This window comes from Gekko japonicus, unplaced genomic scaffold (genome assembly GCF_001447785.1).
Source record: "Gekko japonicus isolate JY-2015 unplaced genomic scaffold, Gekko_japonicus_V1.1 scaffold2066, whole genome shotgun sequence".
In the NCBI taxonomy this organism is placed as follows: Eukaryota; Metazoa; Chordata; class Lepidosauria; order Squamata; family Gekkonidae; genus Gekko; species Gekko japonicus.
This window is the reverse complement of record NW_015168107.1, coordinates 212,021-230,770: the sequence shown is the minus strand read 5'-3', so window position 1 is coordinate 230,770 and position 18,750 is coordinate 212,021. Positions and strand designations below refer to the sequence as shown.

Sequence of the window (18,750 nt, the reverse complement as noted above, 5' to 3'; positions counted from 1 at the left end):
GAGCCACCGCAGCTATAGAATTTATCAAATGATCCCTGCTTACATTTTCTTCCCAAACTTTGCATTGCCTTTGGATTACAGGATAGCAATATTGACCACTCAGTTTTCCCTCCTTTTTTAAAAAAAAGTTTTAACTTTTGAAGACAAATGCAAAGAAAGAAGATTGAGCAGAAGGGGGAGGGGAGCCGATAAGAGGAACATCTCAAAGCCAGAAAACCCTAGCCAGGAAGGAAGGGGAAAGAAATCTGTCCATCTCGGATAAACCTGCCAAATCCCGGTTTCGTATTTCAAGCCCCAAATCTTCAAAGGTGACCCCCCCTTGACCTCCTAATTTAATTGAAATCGGTGCTGAATTCGCCCTTTGCCTTCAAGCTAAATTGTTCCTCTCTCTGCCTCTGGGCCTAGCTGAATCGTCTCTGATAACTTTTGGGACTCTTAACCAAATTATTTACATTTTAATTATGACTGAATTGACCTAAAAATAAATTTACCTGCTTGGTTTTTTAGCCTCCGGCTCACATCTTTTTGTCTCCGCTCAGGAAGGAGGGCTCCAGAGCAAACTAATTGATGCAGGAGCCAAATCACCTGCTCACAACTTTAATGCCAGGAGCTCACAAAGTAGAATGTTTGCTCACAAGACTCCACATCCTAGAGGAAGCATTGGTGGGTAGCTGTGTTAGTCTGAAGCAGCAGAACAGAGTTTGAGCCCAGGGGTCCTTTCCGCACTAGTCCTTAAATCCTGGTTCAACCTTGTCCCCGAACTTACATTCTACACTACACACGAGTTCACCCCTATAATTACCTCGGGTATTTTACATTCTACACTCCACTCGAGTTCACCCCTGTAATTATCTTGGGCAGGGCTATTTTTGGGCAGGAACGCACAGGAACGGAGTTCCGGATGGCTCCCAAGTTGGCCACACCCAGCAGGAACTCATTAGCATAATAGGCTACACCCAATAGCAGAAACTCACTAAGATTGTCTACATTAGGGGTGTGTGGCCTAACATGCAAAGGAGTTTCTGCTACAAAAAAGCCCTGGGTTTTGACAACAAACAAGGTAAACAGAGTAACAAGCAAAAGGTGGGTGTGGCTGGATAACCACACTTCTGGTAACATGGGGGTGCATCCTAATGTGCTACTGAGCTGTGCTGTCAGGGGTGTGGCCCAATATGCTAATGAGTTCTCACTGTTGGGTGTGGCCTATTATGCTAATGAGTTCCTGCTGGGCTTTTTCTACAAAAAGAGCCCTGAATTCTTGGGGTATTTTTTTGTTTCCACATTACATTGAGGTCACCCCAATTTCACCCCACAGTTGTCCCAGGATAAACGGATGCTGTCATGACCAGGGATAAATGCAAGGTAGTGTGTCCCGAGGTGAGCTCCGATAAAACCCGGGATGAAATCCAAGTGTGGAAAGGACCAAAGTTTAATTCAAGGTATAACCTTTCGTGTGCAAGCACATGTCTTCAGATACTGAGAACAGAATCTCTTCAGCCATTACATGTAGGGGGTTGGGGGGTTGGTTGGTTGGTTGTCAGGAAGGACCAGTTAGAGTCAAGGTGTATAAGAACTGGATGATTATAGCCGCGATTGGATTAAGGCAAGATTAGCATACAAATACAAACATTAACATATAGATGGGAGAATGACGATTGAGTCCAGTGGCCAAATCAGAACTATATCCAGTCTGGATTCAACAGTCTGGATTCAAGGTGGGTCACTGATTCCTGGAGACACCTAGGTATCAAAATCCCAATTGACTTGAAAGACCTCTTGCAATGTAATCATGTCAAACTATATTCTGGTCACCACACCTTAAAAAGGATATTATAGCTTTGGAAAAAGTGCAGAAAAGGGCAACTCAAATGATAAAAGGGTTGGAACACTTTCCCTATGAGGAAAGGTTAAGGCGCTTAGGGCTCTTTAGCTTGGAGAAACGACGACTGAGGGGTGACATGATCGAGGTTTATAAGGTTGTGCATGGGAAAGAGCAGGTAGAGAAAGAGGTACTTTTCTCCCTTTCTCACAATACAAGAACTCGTGGGCACTCCATGAAATTGCTGAGCGGTCAGGTTAGAACGGATAAAAGAAAGTACTCCTTCACCCAAAGAGTGATTAACACTTGGAATTCACTGCCACAGGAAGTGGTGGCAGCTACAAGCATGGGCGGCTTCAAAAGGGAATTAGATAAGCATATGGAGCAGAGGTCCATCAGTGGCTATTAGCCACAAGGTATAGATAGGGACTCCGGGGCAAGTGATGCTCTGTCTTCTTGGTGCTTGGGGGGGGGTCAACAGTGGGAGGGCTTCTAATGTCCTGGCCCCACTGGTGGACCTCATGATGGCACCTGGTATTTCTGGCCACTGTGTGATACAGAGTGTTGGACTGGATGGGCCTTTGGCCTGATCCAACATTGGCATCTCTTATGTTCTTATGTTCTTATATGAGGACATAGGTCTGCGATTAAAAGACTGGGAATCTCTTAAATTCTCTCTTCCAGATCGCCTACATCTAATCAAAAGTTTCATCTTACCAAGATTCTCCAAATCTCAAAGGCTTCTTTCTTTTGTGCGAGTAGAAACCAGGGTTGATTGATTAGAGTAGATAAAGAAGGGATGCCTGATATTAGCCTTTTTTTTTTACTATGATCCCATATTTTTATGGCTGCAGAAAGGAAAGGGCTGAGAGAGCTCTTGACAGAAACTGCTCTTTTTTGAGAACAGCTCTTATCAGAACTACGGCTTGCCCAAGGTCATCCAGCCAGGTACAAGTGGAGGAGTGGGGAATCAAACCCGGTTCTCCCAGATTAGAATCTCCGCAGTTCTGTTAGAGCTCTCTCAGCCCCACCTACCTCACAGGGTGTCTATTGTGGGGAGGGGAAGGGAAAGGAGTTTGTAAGCCACTGTGAGACTTCTTTGGGCAGTGAAGGGCACGGTATAAATCCAATCTCCTCCTCCTCCTCCTCTTCCTCTTCTTCTTTGACCCCCACCTTCCCTTCCCTGCCCTGCTGCAAGGGCAGCACTGTAGCCAGCAAAAGGCGGTCTAGATCACCATCTGGACTGTTACTTTTCTGGATCCTTATGATCATCTTATGCTGATTGTCCTTGAACTTTTTTAAGATTGTAAATCGCCCAGAGCCTGCTTGCAGGGTGAGCGATTCATAAATTTAAAATAACTAAATAAATGGTCGCAACTTTGGATCTCTCTGTCACTACAGGGTGACCCCCCTCCCTTGCTGAGCCTGCCGGAGACGGGAGTCCTAGGAAAAACTCCTGGACTCTTCATTCCCCCAACAGCTGGGAATTCACTTCTAATTCTTAGAGAACTCCAGGTCCCATCTGGAAGCTGGCAACCCTCATGTATTTCGCTTCAGCAAGGTGCTTCATCATTTGCTTTTTGATGATTTCGTGGGATGAGCCGCAAGTATAAAAATACAACATTTGAGCCATGTGGGGAGGGGGGGGGGAATGTAAACAGCACACCATAGATCTGCCAATTTTCACAGCGGTGGATAAAAAAATAATGGCAGGGAAAAAAATCACCCAAGGCAAAAGGCACTAACAAAATAACCAGCAACCGTTAAGGGCTTTAAAGGTCAAGGCCAGAACTCAGAATGGGACTTGGAAACATATTGGAAGGCAGGGAAGATCTTTCCAAACAGGTAGTATATGTTTCCTGTAGCACGTTCGCATTAACACTCGGGCCACGGCATTTTGGACCAGTTGTGTCCTCCAAGACATCTTCAAAGGGAACCCCATGTCGAGTGAGTTACAGTAGTCTAACCTCAAAGTAAGCATAGCGTGTAAAGCTTTTGGTCCCATGCTCTGAAGGATCTTCTTTGAAGAATGAGAGAAAGAAAAGGGCTCGAAGAGGCGCAAAACGCATTGGATATTTCAAAAAGAAGCGCGCTTCGAGACATCTGAGCATCTGCTGGCTTTCTCCCTTTTGTGTCTTTTGGAGATTACAAGCCTGGACCGCTTTATGGTTGTGTTTGCAAGACAAGTGATGAGAAACGGGCCCTCATTTGCCCAGGAGTCATCTTTGTACAGAAGCTGGCTTTTGTGCATGGATCCCTCTGATAAACATAAGAACATAAGAATGTAAGAACGTAAGAGAAGCCAATGGTGGATCAGGCCAAGGACCCATTCAGTCCAACACTCTCTCACACAGTGGCCAAAAATACCAGATGCCATCAGGAGGTCCAGCAGTGGGGCCACGACACTAGGAACCCTCCCACTGTTGCCCCCCCAAGCACCAAGAATACAGAGCATCCCTTGCCCCAGACTGAGAGTTCCTGTCTATACCTGGTAGCTAATAGCCACTGATGGACCTCTCCTCCATATCTATATACTAATAGCGAAGGTGCCCCTCTATGTGCGGATATCTAAATCCACACATCGGGGGCACCTGGGGGGCAGGGAGATTTTCCTGCACACTTGGGGCAGTCCCCAGGGGTGCACAAAAAACTAAAAAGGTGAAAAAATATTGGGGGGATATTTAAATCCACCAAAGAGTAAAAGAGCATCCCCTGCGCATGCGCAGGGAACGCTCTGCGAACTGCCTCGCCGCCACTGCCTCCAGAGTGGACGGGAGGGTGGGAGAAGGCTTGGCGGGCCGGCCTCACCACCGCTGCTGCTGCAGAGGGAGGAAGGGGGAAGCTTGGCAGGCCAGCTGGCCTTGCCGCCGCCGCTGCTGCTGGGGAGAGAGGAAGGGGGAGGCTTGGCGGGATTGGTGTGGATTTAGATATCCGCATAGAGAGGGGCACCTTCGCTATTAGTATATAGATATGGAGGAGAGGTCCATCAGTGGCTATTAGCCACAAGGTATAGATAGGAACTCTCGGTCTGCGGCAAGGGATGCTCTGTATTCTTGGTGCTTGGGGGGGCAACAGTGGGAGGACTTCTGGTGTCCTGGCCCCACTGCTGGACCTCCTGATGGCCCCTGGTCTTTTTGGCCACTGTGTGACAGAGTGTTGGACTGGACGGGCCGTTGGCCTGATCCAACATTGGCTTCTCTTATGTTCTAATGGTCACCTGGAGACCAGCTATAATTCCAGGAAATCGCCATCCACCACCTGGAAGCTGGCAACACTGACGAGGGTTGACCCTATATGACTTCCAAAATCTGACATTATCAGACTACGCTGGGCCATCCAAGCCATGGCCCACAAAATGTGCCACCCAGTTTTTAAGATGTGGAGGAGAATTCATCTACATTACACTGGCTAGTTCTGTAGTCTGGCCAGATTGCCAGTCAATTCTGCTTTCCTAATTTCAGATTTTGTGACAAGTAGCATTTTCAGGCACGGCAGAATGTTGACAGACTGACCTCCCTTCACTGTGCAGCTGTTCCCACAGCTGTATAAATACATATTCTCCAGCCACATTAACTCCATTAATGAGTCCTCCCCCCTCCCAAGCCCTCAGCCTTTTCCCTTGTAAGTGCTTTGACGTACTTTGCTTCTTTTTTATGGATCCCTCTCTTCCTTTTGTGTGTTCCCATTTATCTCAACTGTGCCCAACATGGGAGTGAGCAGTCATAAGCACATGAGAGAAGCCATGTTGGGTCAGGCCAGTGGCCCATCCAGTACAACACTCTGTGTCACACAGTGGCCAAAACCCGGGGGCCATCAGGAGTTCTACAGGGAGAACTCCAGAAGCCTTCCCACTCTTGCCCCCCGAGCACCAAGAATACCGAGCATCACCGCCCCAGACATCGTGTTCCATCTATAAAAAGGAAAAGGTTTGGTGTAGTGGTTAAGTGTGTGGACTCTAATCTGGGAGAACCGGGTTTGATTCCTCACTCCTCCACTTGCACCTGCTGATGTGACCTTGGGTCAGTCACAAGCTCTGGCACAGCTGTTCCTGAAAGAGCAGTTTGTGTCAGAGTTCTCTCAGCCCCACCTACCCCACAGGGTGTCTGTTGTGGGGAGGGGAAGGGAAAGGAGTTCGTAAGCCGCTCTGAGACTCCAAGTGAAGGGCGGGGTATAAATCCAATCTCTTCTTCTTCTTCTTCTTCTTCTTCTTCTTCTTCTTCTTCTTCTTCTTCTTCTTCCCTTGCTTGAAAGCCAGTCGAATCCGACTCTAGGGGGCGGTGCTCATCTCCGTTTCCAAGCTGAAGAGCCAGCGCTGTCCGAAGACGTTTCCGTGGTCATGTGGCCAGCCTGACTAAATGCCGAGGCGCACGGAATGCTGTTACCTTCCCACCGAAGCGGTACCTATTTATCTACTTGCAATTTCTTGCTTTCAAACTGCTAGGTTGGCAGGAGCTGGGGCCAGAGATGGGAGCTCACTCCGTCCTGCGGCACAAAACTGCCAAACTATAGACCTTCCAGTCTTGCAGCTCAGCGTCCTAACCTCTGCTCCATATGTTTATCCAATCCCCTCTTGAAGTTGTGTATGCCTGTAGCCACCACCACTTCCCGTGGCAGTGAATTCCAGGTGTTCATTACTCTTTCAGTCAAGGTACATAAAGGGAGCCCTCCTCTCCTATTGGAGTAGGGGGGGGGATGAGGCTGAAGTGCCCTTTTAGAACATAACCTACTCTAGGGGTCGTCGACCGTTTTTGAAACTGCAGGCATTTTTGGAATTCTGAAACATTGTGGTGGGCTTTCTAAAAACACTTGGCAGGTACCAGGAAAGGTGCCAGAGAGTACCATAGCAGTGCACCCATTGGCACCCCACGGGGGACCGCTGCCCTAGTCTCTGTCTTGTGTATGCTGATGGACAAACATTTCTCTCTGTGCAAGACAGTGGACTAGTGGAGAAGGGACAGTCAGCGGCAGAGACGTTCTTTAAGCAGAGCGGTACATGCAAGAAAGGGAGGACTGGCCCGGTGGAATCATAGAATCACACAGACTTGGAAGGGGCCAGACAGGCCATCGAGTTCCACCCCCTGCTCAATGCAGGATCAGCCTAGAGCAAGGGTGGCAAACCTATGGCCCGCGTGCCAGAGGCGGCACTCAGAGCCCTCTCTGTGGGCACGCGTGCCATCGCCCCAGCCAGGCCCAGACCATCATTAAAGTGTCGAATTATCTGCCAAATAATTTGGGATTGCTTTCCTTACTTTGATTGGATCATCTTAAGTTAATGTACGAGTGTTTTTTTTCTAAAGTAAAACCTCAGTATTCAGGTTAAATTGCCGTGTTGGCACTTTGCGATGAATAAGTGGGTTTTGGGTCGCAGTTTGGGCACTCGGTCTCTAACAGGTTCGCCATCACTGGCCTAGAGCATCCCTGACAAGGGTTTGTCCAGCCGCTGCTTCAAGACTGTCAGGGAGGGGGAGCTCACTGAACTGGGAGGAAGTATTCAGAGCAGGAAAGAAAACTGGAATTCAGGATGGACAAAAGGAAATACTTCTTGACATAGTGAAATGTACTGGGTTCGGATGCATTCTAAGTGAATCAGCTCCAAGGTACAAGATACAATGGCAGGATTGGAGTCCTGCTTAAATCTCCAAACTCCCCACACACACACCCCATAACCCATGATTGGCTATTTACAGTGTACTAACACCCAGGGGTCATTTCCTGCAGGAGCGGACAGGAGTGGAGCTCCGGCAGTAAAGAGCCCAGGGGGCGGGCACATGCAACAAGCCCTGCCCCCTGCTCCCAGCAGCCCTCAGTCAGAGCAAGAAGCAGCCAGGTAAGTTGCAGAGCTCCCCCCGGCCGCCCGGTCCAAAACAGTCCAGTGACATCTTTAAGACCAAGTTTTATTCAGGTATAAGCTCTCCCTCTTCGGCAAGGACTGATCTGCACATTTCCCCCCCTCCCAATAGCTAGCAATCCACAACAGTCCAGTGGAGCCTGAGCGGTGGGTGTTGCCTTCTGACACACTTCCGGTGATGTCAGGAGGTGTGGAATATGCAAATAAGTTATGCTAATGAGTTGTGCTAATGAGCTCCTGCACCTCTTTTTCTACAAAATGACCCCTGCTAACACCCATAGGTCCACTCCTGGATCCGGGGTGGCCGATTGGTCCGTATTAGGATCCAAGCTGGCTATTGTCTTTTGAGCGAAGCTTAGCCCTAGCACATGACCACGTGCTAACCCGACCGCGTGTGTAGTCCACGGTTAATACGTAACACATAGCAAGTGATTGAAATGTGGGACCATCAGAGGCATAGATAGTGAGTTGGGTCCTACAGATCCCCCCCTTTTTACCGCTAGTGTTGGGAGCCTTCCATCAGCCCAAGAATCCTTCTCTGTTGTTACAAATCTCCTTGTGCTGGAGGGAAGTCCCCACCCCCCCGGAGGGGAAATTCCACCGACTCCAGACTTTTTTGCTCATTAGATACCACTATAATTTCCCATCGGCACATGTCTCCAATGTGACAACGTGGCACAGGCCAGTGGCCCAACCCGGAAGCTTCTTCCTGATTGGTTCAGTGCATAACCCACAAGGATAGCTTCAGAGGGTAGCCATCTTGGTCTAGGGTAGGACAGCTAGATTCGAGACCAGTAGCAGCTTAGAGACCGACGAGATGGGGGAGGAGGTGAGCGTTTGAAAGTCAAAGACCCCTTTGTCAGATACAAGTGGGGATGGATATGAGGACTGAGAGATCTCCATTCCCACTTGTATCTAATGAAGCAAGTGTTGACTCCCAAAAGGTCATACCCTGAAAATCGTGTTCATCTCTAAGGTGCTACTGGACTCAAATCAAGATTTTAAGGGCATAAGCTTTCAAGAGTCAACACTCCCTTCATCAGATACGGGGAAGAAGGGAACTTTGACGCTCAAAAGCTCGTATCCCAAAAATCTTGTTGGTCTCTGTGGTGCTACCAGACTCCAATGTAACTATATATAACTACACTGTCTTTTCTATACATCTATATCTATACGTAAGCCTACTGCCTTTTCAAATCTCATTATATATAACCATACAGAGAGCCAGTGTGGGGGGAAGAGGAAGAAGAGGAGGAGGAAGAGGAGGAAGAGGAGGAAGAAGAAGAGGAAGAGGAGGAAGAGGAAGAGGAAGAGGAGGAAGAGGAAGAAGAAGAGGGAGAGGAAGAAGAAAAGGAAGAGGAAGAGGAAGAAGAGGAAGAGGAAGAAGAAGAGGAAGAAGAGGAAGAGGAAGAAGAAGAAGAAGAAGAAGAAGAAGAGGAAGAAGAAGAGGAGGAAGAAGAAGAAGAGGAAGAAGAAGAGGAAGAAGAAGAGGAAGAGGAAAAAGAGGAAGAGGAAGAAGAAGAAGAAGAGGAAGAAGAAGAAGAAGAACAAGAAGAGAAGGAGGAGGAGGAGGACATTGGATTTTTACCCCGCCCTTCACTACCTGAAGGTTTCTCAGAGCGGCTTACAAACTCCTTTTCCCTTTCCCTCCCCACAACAGACACCCTGTGAGGCAGGTGGGGCTGAGAGAGCTCTGACAGAAACTGCTCTTTTTCAAGAACAGCTCTTGTCAGAGCTACGGCTTGCCCAAGGTCACCCAGCCAGGTGCAAGTGGAGGAGTGGGGAATCAAACCCGGTTCTCCCAGATTAAAGTCCGTGCACTTAACCACTACACCAAACTTAACCACTACACAGAAGAAGAAGAGGAGGAGGAGGAGGAGGAAGAAAAAGAAGGACGAGGAGAAGGAGGATGAGAAGGACGAAGAAGGAGAAGGATAAGAAGAAGAGGAAGAGATTGGATTCATACCCCACCCTTCACTCAGAGTCTCAGAACGGCTTACAATCTCCTTCCCTCCCTCTCCCCGCAAAAGACACCCTGTGAGGTAGGTGTGGTTGAGAGAGCTCTTTGAGAACTGCTCTTGAGAGAACAGCTCTGAGAGAACTGCGGCTTGCCCAAAGTCATCCAGCTGGCTGCATGTGAAGGACTGGGGGATCAAACCCAGTTCTCATTGGGCCAGTCCCAGTTCTCTTGGAACTCTCTCAGCCCCACCTACCTCACAAGGTGCCTGTTGTGGAGAGAGGAAAGGAAAGGTGATTGTAAGCCGCTTCGAGAGTCCTTAGGGTAGAGAAAAGCAGAGTATAAAAACTAATTTGTCTTCTTCTCAGTGGGACAGGGAGGCCCAAAGTATCTCCTTTATAAACACAATTAAAGGCAAGTAACACAATAAGTATCATAGTATTCCATGGCTCGCCTTTAGCCCCGTAGTAAGTGAACGATGGATAGAGACGGACGACTACCCGGGAGCAACGGGAGGAGAAGCTGTCTGCCGGAACGGTGGGGAGAAGACGTTTCATTTAAGGAAATGGCAGCGAAACCAGTCCTAATAAATAACCCAGCCAAGTTGACTTAAGCACTTATAATGCCAGTGTCTGTGATAAGCAATGGAAACATTAATATCAAATGCTTCACCATAAACGAGTACGGTGGAGTTGAGGATGATGTATTGCGCCTCAGTGGTCGGTACCGTGGCATGCTTTTAAAGTGATGCTTATAATCATTATTGTTTTTGGTAACGGTAGAGGGAAGGGAGAGAGAGAGAGAAAGAACAAGGAAATGTTTTATATCTACTGTAGAGGAACAAGAGCAGGGTATGCTGAGTAGCTGTCGACTTTCCGGGCCTTCTCCATAAGTGAACCCACAAGAAGCCACCTTCGACTGAAACAGACCATCGGTCCCTCAAGGTCAGTATTGTCTACTCAAACTGGCAGCAGCTCTCCGGGTCTCAGACAGAGGTCTTTCCCATCACCTGCTGCCTGGTCCTTTTAACTGGAGATGCCGGGGACTGAACCTGAGACCTTCAGCATGCCAAGCAGAGGCTCTTCCACTGAGTCACAGCCCCTCTTTACAGCTCTCCAGGGTCTCAGGCGGAGGTCTTCCACATCACCTACTGTCCTTTTAACTGGAGATGCCGGGGATCGAACCTGGGACCTTCTGCCTGTCAAGCAGAGGCTCTTCCACTGAGCCACAGCCCCTCTTGACAGCTCTCCAGGGTCTCAGGTGGAGGTCTTCCACATCACCTACTGCCTGGTCCTTTTTAACAGGAGATGCCGGGGATTGAACCTTGGACCTTCTGCATGCCAGGCAGAGGCTCTTCCACTGAGCCACAACCCTTCTTTACAGCTCTCCAGGGTCTCAGGCTGGGGTCTTTCCCATCACCTACTGCCTTGTCCTTTTAACTGGAGATGCCAGGGATCAAACCTGGGACCTTCTGCATGCCAGGCAGAGGCTCTCCCACTGAGCCACAGCCCCTCTTTATAGCTCTCCAGGGTCTCAGGCAGAGGTCTTTCCCATCACCTATTGCCTGGTCCTTTTAACTGGAGATGCCAGGGATCGAACCTGGGACCTTCTGCATGCCAGGCAGAGGCTCTTCCACTGAGCCACAGCCCCTCTTTATAGCTCTCCAGGGTCTCAGGATGAGTCTTTCACATCACCTACTGCCTGGTCCTTTTAACTGGAGATACCGGGGATTGAGCCAGGGACTTTCTGCTCTGCCACTGAGTAGTGCTCTGCCACTGAGCTGCAGCCCTCCCCAGCACACTGCCTTCTACCGAATCAGACCATAGTTACATCAAGGTCAATACTGTCTACTCAGACTGGCGACGGCTCTCCAAGGTCTCAGGCTGAGGTCTTTTCATATCGATTAGTAATAAGCTCTCCAAGGGAAGTGATCTCTTTGTTCTACACATTAATCATAATTCCAGGCAGGTGACACAAAGGCATGCTGAGCAGGTCCATAGCCATAGTGGGGCTCCGCCCCCTCTCTTAAAGACACACAAGAATTTCTCCTGTAAATGCTTTTCCCCCAATCATTCTTTTAAAAAAGAAAATATTAAAGGTGTGCACTCCTTTAAGCAGAGTGGGGTGCTGGATTTGACTAATTCCCGCACTGATCAAGGGGTTGGAGTAGGTGACCTCTAGGATCCCTTCTAACTCTGTGTCAAGAAACTGGTCTCCTTTAAGAGAGTTTGTCTGCCTAAGAGTTAGCTTTCCTGACTATAGAAGTCATCACTCCCACCTGCCGGCTTGTTTTCAGAATGGTTGCTTAGGCTGGTAGAAGCCATTAAGTTGCAGCAGCTAAAAACAGAAATCAAAAGTGGTTGACAGCTTGCAATTTAGAGATCTATCCTGGTAACAGCTTTCCATTGGCTAAATGGCTTTTCCTTCTGCACTGAGAACTTCAGCCCCACCAGAAAAAAAAAATTGTCCCACAAGTCACAAAATCCTGGCTACTGGCCTGATGCGGAGCTGTCCTTGGGGTGCTATGAGCTAGGAGTTACTCAGCTCAAACTCAGCCAGCTGCACCCACAAAAAACATTGGCTCCCCCATTGCCAATTCCTGCATCACTGGTGATTGGCAGCCATACTGGTGGAGGCAGCAGGTGAGCTGAAAATGACGGCTTTAGGCATTGAAGGATCTGAACCAGGTGGTCGCTGTGGGGCTGGCTGAACCACTGGAGAGAAGATGAAAAGAATGGACCTCGAGATTGGACTACTGCAACGCTCTCTACATGGGGCTGCCCTTGTCCCAAATCTGGAAGCTGCAGCTGGTGCAAAATGCAGCAGCCAGGTCTCTCTATACGAGAGCACATCACACCTGTACTGAAGGCACTGCGCTGGCTGTCAATAGCGTACTGGATTCACTTCAAGGTGCTGGTTTTGACCTTTAAAGCCCTATATGATCGGGGGCCTGTCTACCTGAGGGACCGCCTTTCCCCGCATGTCCCCCAGAGAGCACTGAGGTCGGGGCCCCAAAATTGCCTGAGTGTTCCTGGTCCAAAAGATGCTAAACTGGCCATCACCAGGGCCTAGGCCTTCTCAGTGGTGGCCCCATACTGGTGGAACGAGCTCCCGGAAGACACTAGGGCCCTGCGGGACCTGTTACAGCTTCACAGGGCCTGTAAAATGGAGCTCTTCCACCAGGCCTTCAATGAGGGGATGTCACTGAGGAACAAGCAAAATAACCAGCAAGGCCCTTAAGCTATGCTACAGTCAATAAGATGACTGGACACCGGCCCACCTATATCAGCCCACTTTAGGAAACGCCATCTGCACTGATCGTACTTTATGCGTACCACGGCTTGGATTTTATTGTTACGTATTTATATTAGATTATTGCATTTTATCCCATGTATGCCGCCTTGAGCCTGCATGGCAGGCAAGGTGGGATATAAATCTAAAATAATAAATAATAAATAAATAAATAATTTATACCCTGCCCTTCATGACCCGAATGGAGTCGTAGACAATGTTCCCTCTAAGCTGTGGAGTCTTGTGAGCAAAAATCTACTTTTTAAGCTACCGGCATTAAAGTTGTGAGCAAGCAATTTGGCTCCTACATAAATCAGTTTGCGCTGGAGCCCTCCTTCCTGAGCTAAGACAAAAATCTGTGAGCCAGAGGCTAAAAAACTGTGAGCTAGCTCACACTAACTCAGTTTAGAGGGAACACTGGTCGTAGAGCGGCTTACAATCTCCTCTCCACAGACACCCTGTGAGGTCGTTGGGGCTGAGAGAGCTCTTTCGAGAACTGCTTCTGAGAGAACAGCTCTGAGAAAACTTGTAAGTGACCCAGGGTCACTCCAGCAGCTGCATGTGGAGGAGCGGGGAATCAAACCCAGTTCTCTCAGATTAGAGTTCGTGCTCTTAACCGCTACACCAAACTGGCTGAGACTTGGATCTGTTTGCTGCTGTCCTCCAGTAGCCCTCCTGGGAAGTTGAATGGCCACTCCCTCCCTGGAAGAGATGGAGCAGATTGCTTCAGAAGCTTTAAACAAAGGGTGATGTGCCGGGAAACAAACCAATTCCAACCTGACAAAACAAAGTGCTTTTTATCTGATAGTCATTACCCGTATTCCCCCGCCGTAATGAAATGCAATTATAAATTTTAACAGAACAGATGTATTATATGGAAATGCTTTTAAAAAAATTATTAGGAACAGCTTTTGAATTAGTGGTAATAAAGTGATACCTGCAGCTTCGACTTCTTTTGCAAAAAGGGGAGGGGGGTATTAAACGGCTTTTCATTTTGATTTGTTTTCCACGCGCACACTTCAATCCACTCGAGGGCCTGTTAAAGTGGCCGCCTTTCCCCTGTCTTTGCTGGCCCTACCTTTAAAAGCAGTTAGATACCACTTAATCCTTGTGCCAGAAAAAAAAGATCACTGCTGAACAGGGGAGAGATGAAACACATGATTGCCTTTCTCATGTCTGTCTATTTTCATTTAGATTTTTTTAATGGTCTTCATTCTCTGCTTTTTTTTTGTTTGTGCTATCTTTGCGCATTGCACTGATTCCGTGGGCAATGTATATGTCACTCATGCATACAATATGCATCATTCATAAATATACTGTACACACACTGTATAATATTGATTCGCGGATGCTCAAAGCATGTCGGAAAATGAGCAAGTTTCATTGCAAGAATTTGGTGTGAGGAAACTGGAAATGTCACGTGCATAAATATCGTGGGTTCGTCGGTTCGATGAACTCCAGGGAGAAACGACATTCAAAAAGCAAATTTTTGAGGTCAAAGACACAAGGATGAGCCATTTGAAATTATCCCTAGAATAGGGATTCTTCTGAAATGCTTGTTATCCAAATTTCTCCCTGGATGTTGGAGTCCTGAATTACCCGGCATCGCTTTGGAAGCACGGCTGATGCATTAAGAACCCTCCACTGCCTCCTTAAAAAAAAAAGAATCTAAATTTTGTACAGCATGCATGCTTTGCGTTCAGTGCCTCCTGTGCGTTTTTCTCCAGCGTTGTGTTGAAGCGCATGCTTGCAAACAATAAAATGCTGCCAAAAAGAAACACTGATAGTTTATATATGCCCATCTGCCACTGGCTATCACATACGAAGCCCCTCCTGTCCTTGGACCTTCATATCTGTGAGGCCGGCTTTCCCGTTTATGCTCCGCCCTGCCAGCTTAGCTCATCTGAGCGGGGTCTTCAGTGGGTGCCAACCTGCAAATGGGCAAAATAAATCAACAACTGCCCACGCACATGCCTTCTCTCTTGCAGCCCCCCACCTTGTGGAACACCCTGCCCGAGCAAAACAGGGCAGCTTCGTTCTCCTGGTTCGCCACGAACTTTGGGTAACTGAATTTTTCAAGAGGGCTTTTTAATGCAGATAATAGTGCAGCACTGTACAAAACGATTCACAAAGTTACCTGGATACATTATAGGGTCTGTGGTCTATCCTGCTGGGTATGGTTTGCTTAATGTGTCATGCTCTGATGCCCTCAGTGTTCCCTCTAAGTTGAGTTAATGTGAGCTAGCTCACAGTTTTTTAACCTCTGGCTCACACATGTTTGTCTTAGGTTAGGAAGGAGGGCTCCAGAGCAAACTCATTTATGAAGTAGTCAAATCGCTCGCTCACAACTTTAATGCCATTAGCTCTGTGCTGCCCCAGCCAGCTTTAATGTATCTTTAAGAGTAGTTGCACCAGGGGTCATTGGGGGGGACGCGGGGGGACGCCATCCCCCCGGGTGAGGTGCGGGAGGGCGGGGCCTGGAGCTCCCTGCTGGTGCCCGCTGGAGGTCGCCGCCGGCTGTGGGGAGGACACACTTCCGGTGATGTCAGGGGGTGTGGCATATGCTAATGAGTTATGCTAATTAGTCCCCCTAGCTCTTTTTCTACGAAATGTCCCCTGAGTTGCACCCTGGGAATTGGAGTCCACAGTTAGGGATCCCAGAAGCTTCCCTCTGACTGGCTCATTAAGAGTAATTTCCTGAGCTCAGAGGCGCAAAGATAGGAGTTTTTATTGTTATTTTCCATTTCTTTGTCCATCAACCCTTACTGCAAGGAGAGGGGAAGCCCATCTCTTCTCTCACCACGGCGATAGAATTGACCTAGGTCACAAGATGTAACTTTCCACCCAGATATCAGCTCGATTGTGCGTAAATGATTCTCTGAATGCGTGTGAAGTTAAATAAAGACGATTTAAGCTCTCCTCAGTAGTCGTGTGTTGTCTCACGCCTAGAGAGCGTTAGTTTAGCACAGCTCGCGCTGGACAGGAATAAGCTCACAAAGTAGATTTTTTGCTCACAAAACTCCACAGCTTAGAGGGAGCATTGCTTGGAGTCCATAGGGTCTTGTAAACATTAGTCCAGTCACTTCTTCCTTATATGGATGTTTTTTTTATTTTCAGTTGAGAAGCTCCAGGTACCTGAAAGAGTGGTTATCTTCACCCATCTCAGGGATTCACCCATAATGATGATCCTTCTCTTCCCCCCTAGTTGAGGAGAAAAGGGCTATAATTACCAGGTCCATGGAAGCAGCAGCAAAACATCCAGCATTTCACAGAGAGAAGACGACCACAAAGCAGGGGTGCGGCCAAGAACACACACACCCTGCTGTGGATCAGCATGCTACAGTTATAGCCAAAATTTCCCTGGGGCTATGGCTGACATGTATGACGCCAAAACAATACCTTGATGAGTTTTGTAGGGTGTAAACAATGATTTGGGAAAGGTTTGATGAGAATTCCTGAGGTAGACTAAAGGTGTAAATGTTTCTTGATGACTCACAATTAACACATGAGAAAAGCTACCAGGCTGTGAAAAAGTGTTAATTGTTTCTAAATTAAGGGTAAATGAGTAAGGAGAAGTGAGGCTGCCTCTTAATGAGATTAGTCCAGAGTTTCTTAGGAAATCCATTGTTCCTAAATCCATAGGGTGTGGGGAGGGTCATTAGTCAGCCAGTTTGGTGTAGTGGTTAGGAGTGCGGACTCTAATCTGGGAGAACCGGGTTTGATTCCCCATTCCTCCACGTGCAGCTGCTGGATGACCTTGGGCAAGCCATAGTTCTGACAAGACCTTATGCACTATGTAGCTGAAAGTTAGCTTTAGCTTGGGAGAAAATTTTTGAGGAGCTGGAACTAGAGATGGAGCTCACTCCATCATGCGGCAACTCGGGTCTCGAACTGCTGAACTACCGACCTTCCACAGCCTGCAGTTCAGCGTCTTAACCACTTGAGCCACCGCAGCTCCTTTATGCATGTTCACTTGGAAGTAAATGCCATTAATTTCACTACAGCTTACTTCCATGACAACTTGCCTAAGGTTTGTAGGTTTACAGTTCTTAAACTCTACCCTGTGCTATGTTGTTGTTGTTGTTGCTTGCTGTTGTTGTTTTCCTTCTGAATTCTTGTTTGGGAATGTTTCTAAAATTCACTCCAGGACTGGAGCACATGCAGGTTGCCACAGCACCAGTGGGCAACCATACATTGATAAGCACTCAAATTCATTGATAAAACTTTGGGATACTTGGTTAATATAGGGAGCGGTGGTGCAGGCGGTAAAACGCCCACTTTAACAACACTTGAACAGCCACTATGGCTGTTCGAGACCCACCGCGGTCGAGGTGAGCTCTCGACCCTAGTCCTAGCTCCCGCCCACCCAGCGGTTCGAAAGTAGAAGTAACTATAATACGAGTAGATAAATAGGTACCTACCCTTAGAAGGGTGGGGGTCACCCTCCTCTGATGAGGTGTGTGGAGGAAGGCGACGCCAACGGTGACGGCGGCGGCAATGGCAATGGCAGCAGCAGGACATTGGCTGCAGCAGAGTACCGGCGGTGGAGGTGACGTGGTGTAGCGACGCGGCAGCAGCAAGCAGCAGCAGCGGGACCGGAGGAGCAATCCCTGGTGGCCAACGGCAGAAACAGCAGGTGGCTGTCGTTCAGCGGAAGCGGAGGCGTGCGGTGACGTCATCCATGGGTGCGGCGGAGCCTGAAGGACGCAGCCGGCCGGAGGAGGAACTTTGACTCTGTGCCTGACCACCTGAGCGCCAGAAGAAAAAAAACATACAACCAGCCAGTAGACCGCCGGGAATGGAGCCAAGCCGGACCAAAGGAGACATCAGCCTCCACCTGGGTGGCGGTAGGCAGTCCCACCCCCAAGAACAATGTGGGCTAAGTTAGGGTATAAAAGTGATTAGCACCTCTCCCATGTAAACCGCCCAGAGACCCCTACGGGGGTTAGGGCTGTATATCAAATCGAAGGAATGAATGAATGAATGAATGAATAAATAAATAAATAAATAAATAAATAAATAAATAAATAGCAGGACTTTGCCCAGTCACAGAAGCGTGATACTGAGTGCTGTAAACAGATCTCCCAAGAAGCATATTGCAAAGAAAGTAAACTTACCTTTATTCAAGTAGATCTCATTCATATTCAGGCTGCAGTCAAAAGAAGAGAGGACTTTCCCTATTCCAAATAGGGAATTTCCCTATTCCAAATGGCCAGAGGACTTTCCCTATTCCAAATGGCCAGTTTGTCCGGCATCATGTGTGTGGGAGGATGAGGGCGCTGTCTCTACAGGAGAAACCTGCAGGGACATGTGTGCCCATGGAAGGCCATGTGATGGAGGTGAGAGGACAAAGCATGGGAACTGAACTCTACAGTCTGGAGGTCAGTTGTAATTCCAGAAGAATTTCAGGCCTTACTTGGTATTGGGACATTTGGTTAATAAAGCAGAGTTCGCCCATTCATAGAAGCATGAGACTGAGTAGCTGCAAATAAGTCTCCAAAGAAGTATATTGCAAAAGAGGTGAATTTACATTTATTCAAGTAGATCCAGCTTATAATATTATTATTATTATTATTATTATTATTACTACTACTACTACTACTACTACTACTACTACTACTACTACTACTACTACTACATGGGATTTTAACCCCGCCCACCCCCAAAGGGCTCTGGTTAATAAATAATATTCAGGTTGCAGTCAAAAGAAGAGAAAAAAGGCCTTATCTAAAGAGTCAGGGTCCAGCCTACCTGAGGGACCGCCTTTCCCCATATGTTCCCCCAAGAGCACTACGGTCGGGGGCCCAAAATTTGTTAGCTATCCCGGGCCCCAAG

At 48.0% G+C, this 18,750-nt stretch overlaps 2 non-coding genes across 2 annotated transcripts; both read right to left on the bottom strand.

Moving 5' to 3' along the window:
- Positions 1-10,787: 10,787 nt before the first annotated feature.
- Positions 10,788-10,859, bottom strand: TRNAV-GAC. The gene has a single exon. It is a non-coding gene; the product is annotated as a tRNA-Val (tRNA).
- Positions 10,860-11,202: 343 nt separating this feature from the next.
- TRNAA-GGC lies at positions 11,203-11,274 on the bottom strand. Its single transcript has one exon. It is a non-coding gene; the product is annotated as a tRNA-Ala (tRNA).
- Positions 11,275-18,750: the final 7,476 nt, after the last annotated feature.